This window comes from Pleurodeles waltl, chromosome 8 (genome assembly GCF_031143425.1).
Source record: "Pleurodeles waltl isolate 20211129_DDA chromosome 8, aPleWal1.hap1.20221129, whole genome shotgun sequence".
Classification (NCBI taxonomy): Eukaryota; Metazoa; Chordata; class Amphibia; order Caudata; family Salamandridae; genus Pleurodeles; species Pleurodeles waltl.
The window spans coordinates 1,428,004,874-1,428,021,606 of record NC_090447.1 but is presented as its reverse complement, the minus strand read 5'-3'; positions in this window follow the sequence as shown (position 1 = coordinate 1,428,021,606).

Genomic DNA, 16,733 nt, shown 5'->3' with positions numbered 1-16,733 from the left:
TTAGGGAATGATCAATGTGTCAACTTGGTGTTGGTACCCCTAAGACCTATTAAATTAGGTGAATCATCAATATATTGCTTCAGTGTCTGCACATCACAGATTCACCAGAATACCCAGAACATAATCAGCATGTGTTTTAAGTGTCACAAAACTCTAGATATATTAAAAGAGAAGAAAAAAAGATAAGGACAGCTCCCTAATGTCAACACCCAAGTATTCTTTAAAAATAGCCAGATAGTGACAGTAATGTTCTTTAGGTGTCAATGTCCATGAAACTTTCTGAAACACCACAAGACTAATCAGGATGTTACGTGGATATCAGGGTTACTATGTTTGTCTCTTAAAATACGGTGATTAATACGGCAAAATGGAGCTTTGTTACTACATTAGGCTTTCTGCCTTCCTTCAGTGTGAGACTTCAAAGTGAGTAAAAGTCGTATACTTCCACCTTCTTTTAAAATTATTGTCTATAGCCTCAGCATCTGCCCCTGTCCATTAAGCACTTAAGTCAACCACACTGTGCCTGTGGTCGGCCCATCTGAAAAAGATCCTCTGCAGTGACTTAGGAGCATATGAATTTGGGACCACCGCAAAACTCCAGAAACGTCTGCAACGAATTCAAAACGCCTCCGCCCGCCTCATCCTCGACATACCCCGCAACAGCCACATCTCCACCCACCTGAGACACCTGCACTGGCTTCCCGTCAGCAAAAGGATCACCTTCTGTCTCCTCACCCACGCACACAAAGCCCTCCACAACAAGGGACCAGAATACCTCAACCGTCGCCTCAGCTTCTACGCTCCCACCCGTCTTCTCCACTCCACCAGCCTCGCTCTCGCCACCGTCCCTCGCATCCGCCGCTCCACGGCGGGTGGGAGCTCTTTCTCCTACCTGGCGGCCAAGACTTGGAACACCCTCCCCACCATCCTCAGGACCACCCAGGACCACTCCGCATTCCGGAGACTCCTCAAGACCTGGCTCTTCGAGCAGCAGTAACCTCTTCCCCCTAGCTCCTTGAGACCCGCACGGGTGAGTAGCGCGTTTTATAAATGTTAATGATTTGATTTATGATCACTAAAAGGTTGACTGATAACATCAAGTTTGGAAATCAAAGGGTATAGCGTGGCTGATACAAAGACATGGTCAATAATAGAAGTGCTTCCCCTTCCCCTATTCGTTGGAACAATTATCCCATCTTGGGGTACTGTGAGCATACCCAAGAAAGATATAAGATTAAAACCACTCAGCATCAACAGTAAACCCATACCTTCCCCTGTATGTTCCAAATGGGTCCCTGGTATCAAACAACACCTATGTAAATTTATTGGGAGACAAAACCTGTTTTTCACATTTTAAACCTCCAAAGTCCCCCATCCGCATGAATGTACTTTAAAATCCCCAACCTACATTAGTTTTACCTGCCTCCCCCCGCTGGCGACATAACAACGCCACAAAAATAATCAAACTATGGACACTAGAAGTGGCCAAAGATCAGGTTTTAACGTTATAAAAGTTTATTAGCACCATGTTCAAAGAACCAGCAAATGTAATCTTGAGAGCTTGTAAAGTGAACTGAAAAGACTAACTCTCTGACCCACCCATTTATCCTGCTAGAAACAAAAATAACCACACCCCCTTCGCCCTGCCTACCGTTGACAGAATGGCAAGGATAAAATATGTTTTATAGCCCTCAAGATGGAGGAGATTCTTAAGCTTCCAGGTCTCTTGAAGACTGATCAAGTGGAAGCCTTTCACAAAGATAATGATTGTATGTATGTATGTATAGTGTATTTATAAAGCTCATTCCGGCCCAAGGGCATCAAAGCGCTGACTAGGGTGAGGCTGTGCCATCTCTGCGAAGAGAATCAGGGTCCAGACTTATCGTGGGAAAAGCCAGGTCTTGACCCGTTTCCTAAAAGTAAGGTAGTTGTGCTCTCTCCTAAGTTCCAGCAGGAGTGAGTTCCAAATCTTTGCAGCCGCAATAGTAAAGGCTTTGTCACCCCACTTCACCTTCTTGGTGCGGGGGACTTGAATTTGATGGGTGCTGGCAGAACGCAGCAGTCTTTTGGGTCTGTACCACTGTAATTTAGCCGTCAAATACTCAGGTCCAATCCGGTGGGCGGCTTTATGGGAAATACAGAGGGCTTTGAAAGAAATCCGTTGGGCTACCGAAAGCCAGTGTAGACTTTTAAGGCTCTCCTTAGCAGAAGCCGATCGTGGCAGGTTCAATAATAATCTAGCAGCTGTGTTCTGCATCAGCTGCAATTTATTAAGTGATCTTTTGTCCAGATTGAGCAAAAGAGCATTACCGTAATCCAATCTGGACAGGACCAGGGCCAGAGTAGCAATAGTTCTCCATTGTTTTAGAATATAAGGAACAATATTCTTCAGTTTCTTCAAAATCCACATGCAGGTTTTATTGGTCTGATTGACCTGGGGTTTAAAAGATAAATGGTCGACAAAAAGTAGTCTTAAATTCCTTGAGGTGGAAACCGGTGTAGGAGGGATGCCACACTCTTTCAGCCACCAATTAGAGGACCACTGTTCCCTGCTTATCCCAAAGCAGAGAATCTCAGTTTTTCACAGTTCAATTTTAACCAGTTGGCCTTCATCCAGCTGTTTACAGCTAACATACAAGCGTTAAAACGAGCCGCAACTTCCTCCACGTCTTTGTTGATAGGAATGATAAGTTGTGTATCATCTGCGTAGGAGGTTAGCTTCCTTAGATTTAGAAGAGATCCCCGCGATTTTCCAGCTAAGCAGGAGTATATTGTCACCAATATCCAAGGAAAGGACATCCACCCTCTAAGGTTGAGAGCCCTGACAGTTAAGGGGCACTAATCCTGCTAAGGTATCTGCTGCGGGTGACTCGCATCAATCACAAGCATTCAGCTGCCTCAAAGGGGCAAACCTATTAAAGCACTTCATTTGGGGGAGGATAGACCGCTTAAAAATGAAACCCAAATTCAGGAATCCACCTGAGGGCCCAGCCAATAGACTACCTTGAACCAGTCTATAGGGAGGACCAGGATACTAGAGGACGTTTTACCTCTACTGGAACCATCCACAGTAAGTACGTATTCAGCCATGTGAGCCCTATTAAAATTGACACTATACAGTCCTCCTTCAGATCTTAAAGCGTTCACCCAGCCATTTAACTTTTCTCACCATATTAATACAATAGTTAGATCTTCCTCTACTGTGGCCCACCTCGGCATATCAGATGATGAATCCTCATGTAGATTCTCTCTAATCGGGGAACCTTCACGGGCTCCAACAATCTCAATCAATGGAGTTCCAGCTGTGGATGGATGAGTAGCGTTGATCCTTAGGCTCCCCTTTACAATAGTTGGATTTACCTTCCACTCTGGCCCACCTTGGCATATCACACAATGAAACCTCATGTAGATTCTCTATTCGGGCACTTTCACGGGCTCCAACAATCTCCTTTGATGGAGTTCCAGCTGTAAATGGATGAGTTGTGTTGATCCTAACGTTCCTCTCTACAATAGTTGGATCTACCTCTACTCTGCCCCACCTCAGCATATCATATGAGGAAACCTCATGTAGATTCTTTAATCGGGGCACCTTCAGGGGTGATGGAGTTCCAGCTGTGGATGGGTGAGTAGCATTAATCCTAAGGTTCTCCTTTACAACAGTTGGATCTTGTATTAGTCCTACACATAATTTATTTATTTTTCCAAGTCCCCCACTACAGATATAGGAAAGACAGATCACTTGATTTCTCCTTGCGGGGTTTAAGGGCAGCAGGTTTGGGCCCCCCAGAACCTCGGCCATTAGCCTTATGCTTCCCCATCAGCACACCAGGCTTCAACAAGGACAAAAAGAATACACCATGCCCCCGGGGTCAAGGACTTGACACCAAGATTGGTACCTAGAGTAGTACTAAAATCTTGAATAGGCCACGACTGAAGAAGGGCCAGTAAGATCCTTGCTGTCCGTAATTAGATGTAACCGCTTCTTCATCCGCTTCTTCAACCAAATGTCAGAGGACTGTGTTACTAACACAATGCACAACTCCTACAAATGTGCAGAACAACGCAACAAGTGTTCTCTTGTTCAGGATCTCTTCAATCTGTCCTTTTTCTCCACCAGCAAAGGAACAACAGCATCTCCCAAACCCCATGGACAGCAAAAGCCAAACAGGCTAGTCTGTGTAGCAAATAAAGTCACTGGTAGCCATCAAAGTGCTTGATTTGTTCTTTTCATCCCCTGAACAAGCAAGAACTGCAACAAGCCTTGGCAAACCAAATTGTTCTTGGCTATGTAAGTGGTATTGGCTTTCCCAATGTACTGTAGCCGTGTTGTACAGCAGTGTGGCTGCTCTTCAGCATGGTTTAAAGTTAGTGGTCTGACGCAGACTGGCATGGAGTTGAGTTGTGTGGAATAGCATAGAATGGAGTAAAAGTAGAGTGGAATGAGTAAAGTAGAGGGGCATAAAGTGGAGTGGTGTATAGTGGAGTGAGATGGAGTAGAGTGGCATAGACTGGCGTGCTATAGAGTGTAGTAGTGTACAGTGCCATAGAGTAGAGTGATGTAGAGTGGAATGGAGTGATGTTGAGTAGAGTAGCATACAGTGGAGAGACGTGGAGTGGTGCAGAGTAGAGGGCCATACAGTAGAGTGGCTTTAAGTCGAGTGGCATGGAGTGGAATAGAATCATGTTGAGTGACAAAGAGTGTAATGAAGTGTTGTGGATTTGAGTGGTATGCAGTGGAGTTGCATAGAGCTGCATAGAGCATGGTGGCAAACAGTAGAGTGGTATAAAGTAGAGCAGTGTAGAGTAGAGTGGCATGAAGTGGAGTAGAGTATATAGAGGAGAGAGTGCCATAGAGTGGCATAAATTGCCACAGTGTGGTATTGTGCCAAGTAGAATGGCATGAAATGCTGCGAAGTGGTGTGGATTGGAGTTGCATAGAGTGGCTCAGAGCAGAGAAGAGTGGCTTAGAGGTCTGTAGAGTGTAGTGTCTTGGAGTGAACTAGAGTGGAGTAGAGGGATGCAGATTGGAATGGAATGGCATATTGTAGAGAGGGATACAGAGGAGTAGCATAGAGTACAATGGTATAGAATAGAGTGGGGCAAAGATACGTGGCGCGGTGTGGAGTAGAGTAGAGTGGCGTAGAGTGGTATAGAGAGGCACTGTGTGGAGTGGAGTGGCATGCAGTGGTGTGGAGTGGCGTAGAGCGGTGTGGTGTAGATTTGAATGGAGGGAGTGGTGTGGAATGGAGTAGCGTGGAGTGTCATAGAGTGGAGTGGTATACGTAGAGTGGCATGAGGTGGTGTGGAGTGGTGTAGAGTGTAGTAGTGTAAACTGGAGTGGATCGGTGTGGCATGGAGTAGAGAGGAGTGTCATAGAGTGGAGTGGTATAGACTAGAGTGACATAAGCCCTTATTATAACATTGGCAGAATATACCACCTACCGCCGTGGTGATGTCTGCCAAAAGACCATTGCAGCAGCTACGAGCCTTCAGCCAGATTATGACTACAGACGGATTTCCGCCAGAAGGATGGCGGAAATCCGGCTGTGGCCATGCCGGCAGATGGCGGTAAGGTGGCGCTGCTGCCAGCAGCAGCGCCACGCCAGTAGACCGCTGCAGATCATATCATGACCCATGATATGGCCTAGCAGTGTTCTGCTGGCAGACGTTGCTGCTGGCAGCAGCGCCCCATCCCGTCTTCTGCTGGAGGACCCCCTCACAAAAGATAAGTCAGGTGATCCAACAGGGGAGGGGGTGGGAGGCGTTGTGTGTGTGGAGGTGTGTGTGCATGTCTGTGCATGCATGAATGCGGTGTTTGTTGCGTGTTGTATGTGTGTGCTTGTATGGATGTGTGAGTGCATGTATGTTGTGTTGTGTGAATGCTTGTGTGACTGTATGTATGTAAGAGTGTGTGGATGTGTGTGTAAATGGATGTTTGCATGCGTGGTTTAATGTGGGAATGAGTGTGTGAAAGCATGTCTGCGTGTGTGTGAATGAATGTGCATGAGTGAAGGGGGGTCTGGAGATGGAGGGGAGGTGGGGGGAAACCAGGGGAGGGGGAAGGGGGCGGGGAAGACCCCTATCAGTGACAAGGAAGCTACAAAAGCCATGCCAGTAGGCGGGGTCATAAGTGGCATAGAGTAGAGTGCCATAGAATTGGGTGGTGAAGAGTGGAGTGATGGAGCTTACAGTGGCACAGAGCAGTGTAGAGTGTCACAAAGCACTGCAGAAGTGCATAGAGAGTATTGTCATTGAGTGGTGTGGAGTGGTGAAGAGTAGAATGGCATGAAGTAGACTCGCATGGCGTAGAGTGGAGTGGTGTAGAGGGTTGCCTAGAGTGGTGCAGAGTGGTGTGGAGTGGAAAAGAGATGTATAAAGTAGAGTGGTGTGGCATTGGGTAGAGTGGAGCAGCAAAGATGGCTGTAGTGTGGCATTGTGTAAAGTGGAGTGGCATTGAGTGGGGTAGAGAATAACTGTTTGGAGTGGAGTAGAGTGGAGTGGCATAGAGGAGAGTGGCATAGAGTAGCATGGCATGGAATAGAGGACAGAGAGTGGGGTGCTGTCAGTGACAAAGACCAGAGTGGAGTAGAGCAGAGTGGGACAGAGTATGGCATAGAGTATTGTGGAACAGAGTGATGTGGAGTGGCATATAGTGGCATATCGTGGAGTGGCATGAGTGGCATGGCGAGGCATGGAGTGGAGTGGCGGGAAGTGGAGTGCTGTAGAACGTAGTGGCAGAGAGTAGAGTTGCATAGAGTGGAATTGAGTTACTTAGAGTGCCATAGAATAGAGTGCTGTGGCATAGAGTACACTGTCATAGAGTGAAGTGGAGAAGAGTAAAGTGGGAAGGAGTAGAGTGGCATACAGCAGACTGGAATGGAGTGGCTTGGAGTGGCATTGATGAGGGTGGAGTGATGTGGAGTGGAGTGGCATGGAGTAGAGCGGCATAGAGTGGAGTGGTGCAGAGTGGTGTAGAGTAGAGTGGTATAGAGTGACATAGAGTGGCTCTTTGTGGATTTGAGTGGCATAGATTAGGGTAGTGTAGAGTAGAGTGGAGTAGAGTGATGTAGAGTAGAGTGGCATTGAATAAAGTGCGTGTACTATGACATAGAGTAGAGTGGTGTATAGTGGAGTGGCATAGAGCGGCATAGAGTAGAGTGGAGTGAATTAGAGTAGAGTGGCATGGAAAAGTATAGCATAGAGTGCTGTAGAGTGTGGAGTTGAGTTGTGTAGAGTAGAGTGGAGGGGCATAGATTAGAGTGGCGTAGAGTAGAATAGAGTGGAGTGGCGTAGAGTGAATTAGAGTTGTGCGGACTAGAGTGGAATGGCTTATAGTAAAGGGAGCGGTGGAGAGTAGATTGGAGTGGCGTAGAGTAGAATGGCATAGAATGGAGTGGTGTAGGGTGGAGTGATGAAGAAGTAGAATGGTGCAGAATAGAGTGATGTAGGGGGAAGCGGAGTAGCATAGAGTGGAGTAGCATAGAGTGGCACAGAATATTACAGTTGGGGGTGTGTATAACTAAATCATTTATAGAGATGGCCGATAGGGTGAAAGCAACATAAATAAGAAGTTAAAAGTAGGAAAACACATTGTATGTCCCAGAATAATACTGAAATTCTTATAAAATAAAAAATAGTGTGTTGCAAGAAGACAAGGAGGAATAACACATGCTTGGTCAACTCTCCAGGAAGGAGTTTACACAATAAAGGAAGGCAAGCCTATAGGAACTAAGCAATTGAAAGTTTTCAATTGTGATTGATTGTGAAAACAACTCATGATATGATGTGGGCGGTTTGTGAGCCCATTGAACTGTAAACAGCATGACTCGCTGCAGTGCATGTGCTGTATAGGTGAGACCAAAAATTTGTAAAAGCGTATTAATATTAAACTGACATTCCATGTGTTTGCATTGCAGTTGGAGCTGGCTGAGAAAAGGGGTAAGTGTTTTGAATTAGTTATTTCAATTGGTCTTAACCTTTCCTTTGTCTTTGAAAGCCTTCAAGTGTTTTATCACTTGTTGGACAAGCTCTCAAATGGCTGCCTCATTTACTGGTGAACCTCAAACTATATATGATCACAAATATTTTCAGCACCTACATTTTACCCATGTGGTCCAACTATAAGCATTCTTCACTATTGTTTCTGACTTTTTGCAAAATCAGACGTAGTTGTTTTAGAGCCATTCATTTGGCATGAAACCTCTACAGAGGCAAAATGTACTTTGCTGGTTTAGATGTTGATGAGCTGGAAAACAGGCCCACCCTGTGTCCTTTTCAGAACAGCAGCAGGTTTGATTGTATACAAAGAAGGCTAATCAAAATGCCACAAGGATAATGTTTAAGCACATGATTTGAAGGTGTAGGTTCAGAGTATTGGTGTCCAGACTTTGGGGGTTATTACAACTTTGGAGGAGGTGTTAATCCGTCCCAAAAGTGACGGTAAAGTGACGGATATACCACCAGCCGTATTACGAGTCCATTATATCCTATGGAACTCGTAATACGGCTGGTGGTATATCCGTCACTTTACCATCACTTTTGGGACGGATTAACACATCCTCCAAAGTTGTAATAACCCCCTTTGTCTGTTATTGAAACTGGAAGTGATTCAAGCTTTGCCTATAATGACTTTTGAAAGTGATTTAAACATTGTCTTTGAGTGATTGCGCAGGTGATTCCAACGTGTGTTAGATGCCAATTGAGGTGCGTTAGTGTAGGAGCCATGTGGACTCTCCCCTTGGTGATGGATTACCATGGCTTATATATTTGATAGCCTTCATATAAAGCATTTCAGTTGTCTGTTTTTGTTACAATTAATGGCATAGCCATTGAAGCTGAAGGATTTAAAGATATGAACCATTGTGTGAGTTTTGGCAGCGTCCCAGAAAAATACTTTATCAAAAATACGCTTAAATCATGCTCTTCTTTGTGTAAATATTAATAAACCACAGATAGTCATGGTTGGCCCATGGTCTATTTTTTGTATTAGTGTTTTCTTTGTTGCAAGTGGACATTTTGTGTCCCTGAACAGCAGGTGACTAGCATTTGAAAGTAAATCCCAGTTCATAAAAATGTCACTATGGGTAGGTGTTACCTAGTCCTGTAATACTCTTGGCTTAGTACTAAAATCCAAGAGAAAACCAGAAACAATTATGGCGCAGCGTCGCGCTCCATAATTTTACTACACATATGGGTCTTTATTTCTTGAAGAATATTGAATTATGTATGTTTCTTTTTACAGCTCTGCTGCCTATCAACAACTATCCCATAAGGTATGAGATGCTTCCAGAGTCACACATCATTAAGCTGAAGACTTTCTGAGACACTGGCTGATATTTTTCGCAGTCCCTTGAAGCCACCTGCTATTGCTATTTCTCTTCATTCATTATTTTTGGGTGGGAGTTGGGAAGGGACAGGACGCAAGATTAGGGATGATTTGTAGGATGATGATTTAAAAGAATGGACAAGCATGCGGAGTTACTAAGTGTTGCAGAAATATAGGGCTATGGCTTGTAATAGGGACAGCACATGGAGTGCACTCATGGAGGGCGATTCCAAGTAGATTGCTGAAATTATATTTTTGCCATTCATTTAACTTACATAATCATGCAATGCACTTTGTAGATTTCAAGGGTACAAATACAATAAGTAAAGAAGAGTATTTTAGAATACCCTGAGAGCTGAGCCACCTTTAGGCACCTCAGATGAAAGACTTATTAAAGGGATGTATGGAACCCTCTGAAGGCTAAAGTCCTGCTCCACAGTGCAAACCACCCCACATTGATGCTTCACAAGGATCCGGTGAATAGTAAGAAGCTGTGTCCGGGTGTGCGAATCTGGAAATGGGATGTGGGAATCTGGAAATGGGGAAGGCATCTCACTCCCCACGGCCTTCCACCATCATGCAATCACATACGCAGTGCTTGATTTGTAAAAGAATAAGCGCCAGCTCCCAACATTTTTCTCTGAATATTGACACTCGCATTGGTGCTGAATACCAATGCTGCATACCTGTGATTTCACGAATGCAGCTTTGATTGGTGCAGCCGGTTCATTGGCACCAGGGCTCAGATACCAGAGGGGCTAAGTGAACCCTGATTTTTACTGTATTTTATCATTCAAACACCAATCATGGGGCCTGTTTCTTTCGTTCACTCAAGCCGATGACACGCTGGCTCTCTACTGTTCACCTAATGCCCCTCTCATCCATCCCTAGATACTCCCTGCCCTTTTACCTCACTCTTACATGTTATTTTTCATCCTTGCTTTCTTTCGTTGTCACTGTTTTTCTGTCCTTCTGTCCCTCCTTCTTTCCCATTTTGTGTTTTTCTGTCTCTTTCTCTGGGTCAAATTCTGATGAGGAGAAATAAGTGCCAGTCCCCATAAGAAGAGAGTTAAGATCCCACTTGCAACAACTGCTTAAAATTAAGCACTGCAAATAAGCTTCTAAGCTTAGCAAGAGTTAAGTCATTCACTAATGAAGGAGGGTATACCGAGTGGGGTACACTTATTCTATCCGCCTGACCACTCAGTTTCAGATAATACTGGAATCAGGAATGGCCATGATCCTTTTGAGTAATTGGCTCTTCTTAGGCCAGCTCCGGGCTTCTTTGGCATGCATTTGCATTGCAGTAAATGTTCCACTGACTCTTCCAGTTTCTCTATCTTCTCAAATATTGTAGGATAATAAAGATATAAGCGTAGCTGAAGGAATCACACTAGCTGCTTGTGAAATTCTTCTGGTTACTACAGTCTATGAACCACAAGAGTGAGTAGTGACTTTAGCATAGTAGCACTTAACGCTGTCCCTTGTTTTTCTTTAAGTATCACAACTGAGGAATATGTCTTCTTCCTGTGCAATGAGAAGAGGCGCATGGTAAGCCTGTCATTGTTTTTTTACTATCTTCTTCCAAGTGCAGGTGTTAAATGGTTGTCAATGTTGCATGTATCATTTGATCTGGCAATACCTTCTCTATCACTTCATGCAACCTGGAATAATACCAGATTAACAACTGACGCTTAAAATTATAAAAATCCTCTTTGGAAGGAGGAGTAGAGACGAAGGGTTTGACAGGCTCATGTGTGCTAGAAAGAAGTCACCAGGGAGAGCAGGAGTTCGGAGCGCAAACTCCTTGTTAGCTTCCGGAAGGCTGCGGTCTAGAGTCAGGTCTCAAGTGTAACAGACCAAGGGAGAGGTCTGACTATCGAACACTGGGTTTGTCACATCCCACCAAGAGAAGTATAAGCAGCAAGAAAGGAGGGGCTCTATGATTGTCAACTTCACTGGGAGGGCATTGTGTGGAGTTTATCATGTGATCAATTCAGAAGGTTACACCTTCAGCTCACAGCCCCAGATAAATATAGATTAGTGACAGGATACCAGGATATCCACATTACAGAATGAGCTGAACAGGAAAGGAATGATGACTTCAATGGCATCTTCAGGGGCAACACATTGATCTCTTCTGGGCCTACAATAGTTGGTGAATGTATAACTCAGGGGTGAGAGGACTAAAGTTTTGTGAAACGTGCTTGGTCCGCTTGCACATTAGGACTTTTAGGTTCTGTGCACATTTGGGGGAGGGTGAACTGTTGGTGAAGGACAGGAAGAGTGCATTTATCCTGTTTATGGCCTTTAAAATTATACTTATCTTACTGCTACTGGGTTTGATGGATGAATTTGGCCTATTACCTCACAATGAATATAGAATAAAATGGTTCATGGTTTTAAAAATCTCCCGGGTTTATTGCAAGTCTCAGTGATTTTGGAAGATTGTAGCATTTGCTTTGTTCCAGTTATAGCATTATTGGAGTCATTATTAGCCACATTAAAAAACAGCCGTGGCAGTGTTCCCTGCATATCAATACTGTCCCTTTCGGTACAAAATATTATCACCAGGGCCTGGAATAAGCTTTATGCACCACGGGGTCAGGTAATATTCCTTGGTTCAGGTACTAAGAGAGATCCTTAAAGCGATGGGGAATGAGGGACTGTGGGCTGCTCCTATGGATGCCCCCTTGATTACTGAAACTAGCCATCAAGAGCGACTACTGGCAGCATAAAAATAGAATACAGCAGGGACAGTCTTCTCTAGGCTCACTAAGCAATACCTTTATTATGGACGAATTTAAAGTAGAGCAGTTCCTTGAGAAGACTGGACTTGCAGTAGCTAGTAAACTCTTTCTTCAATTTTGATACAAGACCCTCCTGCTTCTATCATTTACTGGTAAATGGGAACGCAATCTAGGTTCACCAGACTGGCTGTGCCCTTTTTGCGGATCCACCAAGGAAACTGTCGAGCATGCCCTCTTTTTTTGCCCAGCATATCTGAATGATAGAAAAAAATTGATCATACTAGTGTGCCCGAATCTGCATATTAGGGAGCATAGGAAGGCGTTACGCATCTTGAAATCTGATACTTAGCAATGTACAGTATTTGCTGTCTCCCGATATTTGCTACTGATGTGAAGAATAAGGCAAAAGTTGAGTTCCCTGATCATGGCATTAGTGAGGTATTATATGCCCATTAACTTATCCTCTCCTCTAAGCTAATCACACCGTATTTGAACGATGAGTACAGTATAAGATTTTAGCATTTTAACATGACATCTGTATTAATTGCTTGTTTCCACATTGAAATGACATTTTGAAGCATGTTTGATACAATGTATTCAGAGTAATATGTTTATTGTGTATTGTTTTATGGTTAGTTAGATTTTATCAAGCTTGTGCTTTTAAATTGTACTTTTATGGCAATTTGCCAAAATAAAGAATATTTGATTTTGGGTTTTAATTTAAGGACATTGGATTTGGGCAAGTGTCAGCCAAAATGGCTTTTCTCTTCCATAATGGATCTTCTTCAGGTCTAGAGAAAATAATTGCCAATAGAAATTCTGAAAAGAGCTATCTGTGAAAGTTTAAGCAGTTGTGCATTGTGAGAAGTAATGATATCGATTAGGATCCCTAGGATCTGTAGGTGTGGCACCGAATTGCTTTGTCTTGTATTAGACACAACTGGGTTAAAGAAATTTAATATGTAATGACCAATCATGAAAAAAGTTCATTCCTATTAGATGTCAATATATGGCAATCCTTAAGAAATTAGGGGGTCATTACAAAAGTGGAGGTTTTCTACAACCCTGTCGGTCCAACTGTTAGGGAACCGCCAGCTCTGCCAGGATCATGGATCCCAGTGACCTGGAGGTGGCGAAGATTGTAATCCACAGGGCAGCGCTGCTTGAAAAGGCTGATGCATCCTGCTGGCTACAACATTGCCGCTGGCTCGAATACGAGTCAGGGACAATGCTGTAGCCTGTTTCCCACTAGGCCAGCAGGCAGAAACTCAGGTTTCCACCGCCGACCTAGCAGGAAACATATAATGACTCTGGCAGGGTGTTTGACACTTAGGCGGTGGCCACCCTGACTGGAACTTGGTGGACAGGATTTCCCATCTGCCAAACTTGAAATGACCCCCTCAGTGTCACCCATCAGTCCTTCTCCACTGCAATAGTATACCAAAAATATTCTTGTTTTCAGCACCAAAATACTGTTTGTCCTTTTCCTAAGTCAGAGTTGCACCTGCAGTTGCTTCACACATCGGTTTTTCAATGTTATTGGTATTTTATGCCTATTTACATGTCTCACTGGCAGCAATGACATACACACTAAGCCCTAGATTTCATTCACTACATTAACTTCATGTTTCTGTGGCTAAACACAGCTAAGCAATTTTTGTCAAGGCAATGCACTATGGTGGGAACATTGGAATCATTCCACCTGTTATCGCTCTGGAAAAAGAGGAGACAAAAGGTAGGTGTGGGATGAACTTCTTTCTTTCTGAGGACGGCTTCATTCCTCGATTTTCTGGAATCTGTTGCACAAAGTAGTGTTTATAGTCGTCATTTGGGGAATGCAAAATGCAGTCTACAATAGTGCCTATGATCTTTCTTTGAATAGTTCACTTCAGCACAACACTGGATTGCAGTTTGTGTCACGAGTGTTAAATGTCACATGCGCCTTTAAGTCTGCACAGAGTTGTCATATTTCAGGCTGTACAATGTATCTTCATAATGGCTTACTGCTAATGGATCTCAATATTTAGTGGGTAGAAACATTTTAACTCTATTCTGTTCTCGAAAGGCCTATATCAAATTTTCTTTCCTAATGGTGCAATGAAGGCACTGAACATTTGATGATTTGCGCTCTGTGCAAATTGCACTTGGCTCATTGTTTCTTCTTGGCCTGTCTGTAGATCCTGCTTGGTATCAGGTGGAGACCACAGCAACATGGCACCCCCATGTTGAGGGAAGTAGGCAGGAGAATCCTCTATCCACTGTCCTTCAAATATCATAGATCACTGACTTGGCAGCTCTTTACTTTCTCCAGCATTGGATCTTTCACAGATTCACATGTTTTTATTCATCGTCAGACTGTGAACGCTTAGTAATAATGTTAAGACAGCAATATACCCTTTCACCCACTTACATTACTTTACATTTAACTTTTCCTTGCTATCCACTTCATTATATGTCACCCAAACTAGAGCCCTTCAGACACTGCCTCACACTGTTATTCCCCTGCCTGAGGCTTCCGGTTTTCAGATTTTCTACCACTTGCTCAGTGTAAGGAACCCTTTGACAGCTCACCTGGAAACCAAAACAGTTTTGACATTTATTTATATGGAGGATTTCTTCGGTGATAAAGAGGGAACAGAAAGAGATACGGTGACTCGGCAAGAGCAGCTGAACATTCAATATATTGATTATGATTGGGTTGATAATGGAGGGAGATCTGGCTGGTAGGAATATCAGAATCAGATAACAATGCCATCCGTGAGTGAACACAGAAAGGATGAGCCAAGGAACAAATTAGTATTCCTGGGAGCAGAGATAATGACACAGATAAGGATGGTGCACCCTTCGCAAGAGAAAGGTGACAAAATGAGGAAGCAGGTGATTTTCCTGATGGGGATAAAAGAAGGCATCAGTAATAGTGCTCAAAGTTCTGTTTTACATTCTGCTGGTTCCACATTGTCGACTCAGAAAGATGATCATTCAGGAGCAGCTGAGCAAGCAGTGGCAGCATATGCATGAAGGATAGGATGATATGGTCCATGTAATACCACTCATGAAGAAAGCATTGAGATGGTGGAAGCATCGACAAACTTGTGTAGTTCAAGCAAGATGTCACTCTCGAAGAGAAAGGCACAAATACTTCACCACAACCCAGAATCTCTTCACCTAACAGCACAGCTCATCAGGACTTAGAATTCAGACACCTAACTATTCCTGAGAGCATCAACACGTGCTAAAGGAAGCAAGATCACCCTCACCTGTAAAGACATATAGGGGGTCATTCTGACCTTGGCGGTCCATGACCGCCATGGCGGAGTGCGGCGGAAGCTCCGCCAACAGGCTGGCGGTGCTTCCTGGGCGATTCTGACCGCGGCGGTAAAGCCGCGGTCGGAAAAGGGGAGCCGGCGGTTTCCCGACGGTTTCCCGCTGGCCCAGGGAACCCGCCATGGGGATTCCGACCCCCTTCCCGCCAGCCTGTTTCTGGCGGTGTCCCCCGCCAGAACCAGGATGGCGGGAACGGGTGCTGTGGGGCCCCTGGGGGCCCCTGCACTGCCCATGCCACTGGCGTGGGCAGTGCAGGGGCCCCCTAACAGGGCCCCACAAAGATTTTCACTGTCTGCTGTGCAGACAGTGAAAATCACGACGGGTGCCACTGCACCCGTCGCACCCCTTCAACTCCGCCGGCTCCATTCCGAGCCGGCTTCATTGATGAAGGGGCAGTCCCGCTGGGCCGGCCGGCGGTCTTCTGGCGGTCGCCCGCCGGCCCAGCGGGAAAGCCGGAATGGCCGCCGCGGTCTTTTGACCGCGGAGCGGTCTTTCGGCGGGAACTGCTTGGCGGGCGGCGACCGCCGACCGCCGCGGTCAGAATGACCGCCATAGTATGAAATGGAAATTATGTATAGTATGGGCATGAGCAGAAAAATTAGATCCTTTAAAGATGTTTGGTCTTTTGTGGTGAGAGGCATCTGAATGAATCGTCAATGACACACTCAAACATGCATGTAGTGCTCAGAACACCTCACATCTGAGTGAGAAGAAAGTTGGATTTGTGATAATGTCAGCATTTACTACAGTAACTCTCATAAAATATTAAATTCCAGGCCAAATGCCAAGAATTTTTTTTTTCCCTGGAAATGAAAACACAATGATAATGAATGCTAATATTTACTAGAGTATTCTAATCATATGCCATGGTACATCCAATATGTATCCAATTAATGCTCTGATATCGTAGCCTGCAGCTGATCATGTTTTCCAGCATGTCATTAAAAGTAAGATGCTATTATGTTGGCTCGCCCAGAGTACTAGTGAAGTATGCCAGTCTCTCGAGGTGAGCACTGATACTTAAATAGACCAGGGCAAAGGGGCCATCCCCACCCCATCTTAGCTGCTACAGCAGGGGTGCAGTTCTTTATGGGCCCTTCTGTGTGGCTTATAATATAAATATAGCTGACTATCTATAAAAGTGCACTGCTCTTTTATGGCAGCTAGGCTCACACTGCCTGCAAATTATCAAACAGTTTGGTTCCAGAGTGAGCTGGCCACTCCATGAAAGGCAGGCCCTGGGCCGAGGCTGGAATGGACTCTCTCAGTACTGTGCAGCTTAAGTTTCCTCCATCCACACTGCTTTAAAAGCAGCAGACCTTGGATTGCCTTTT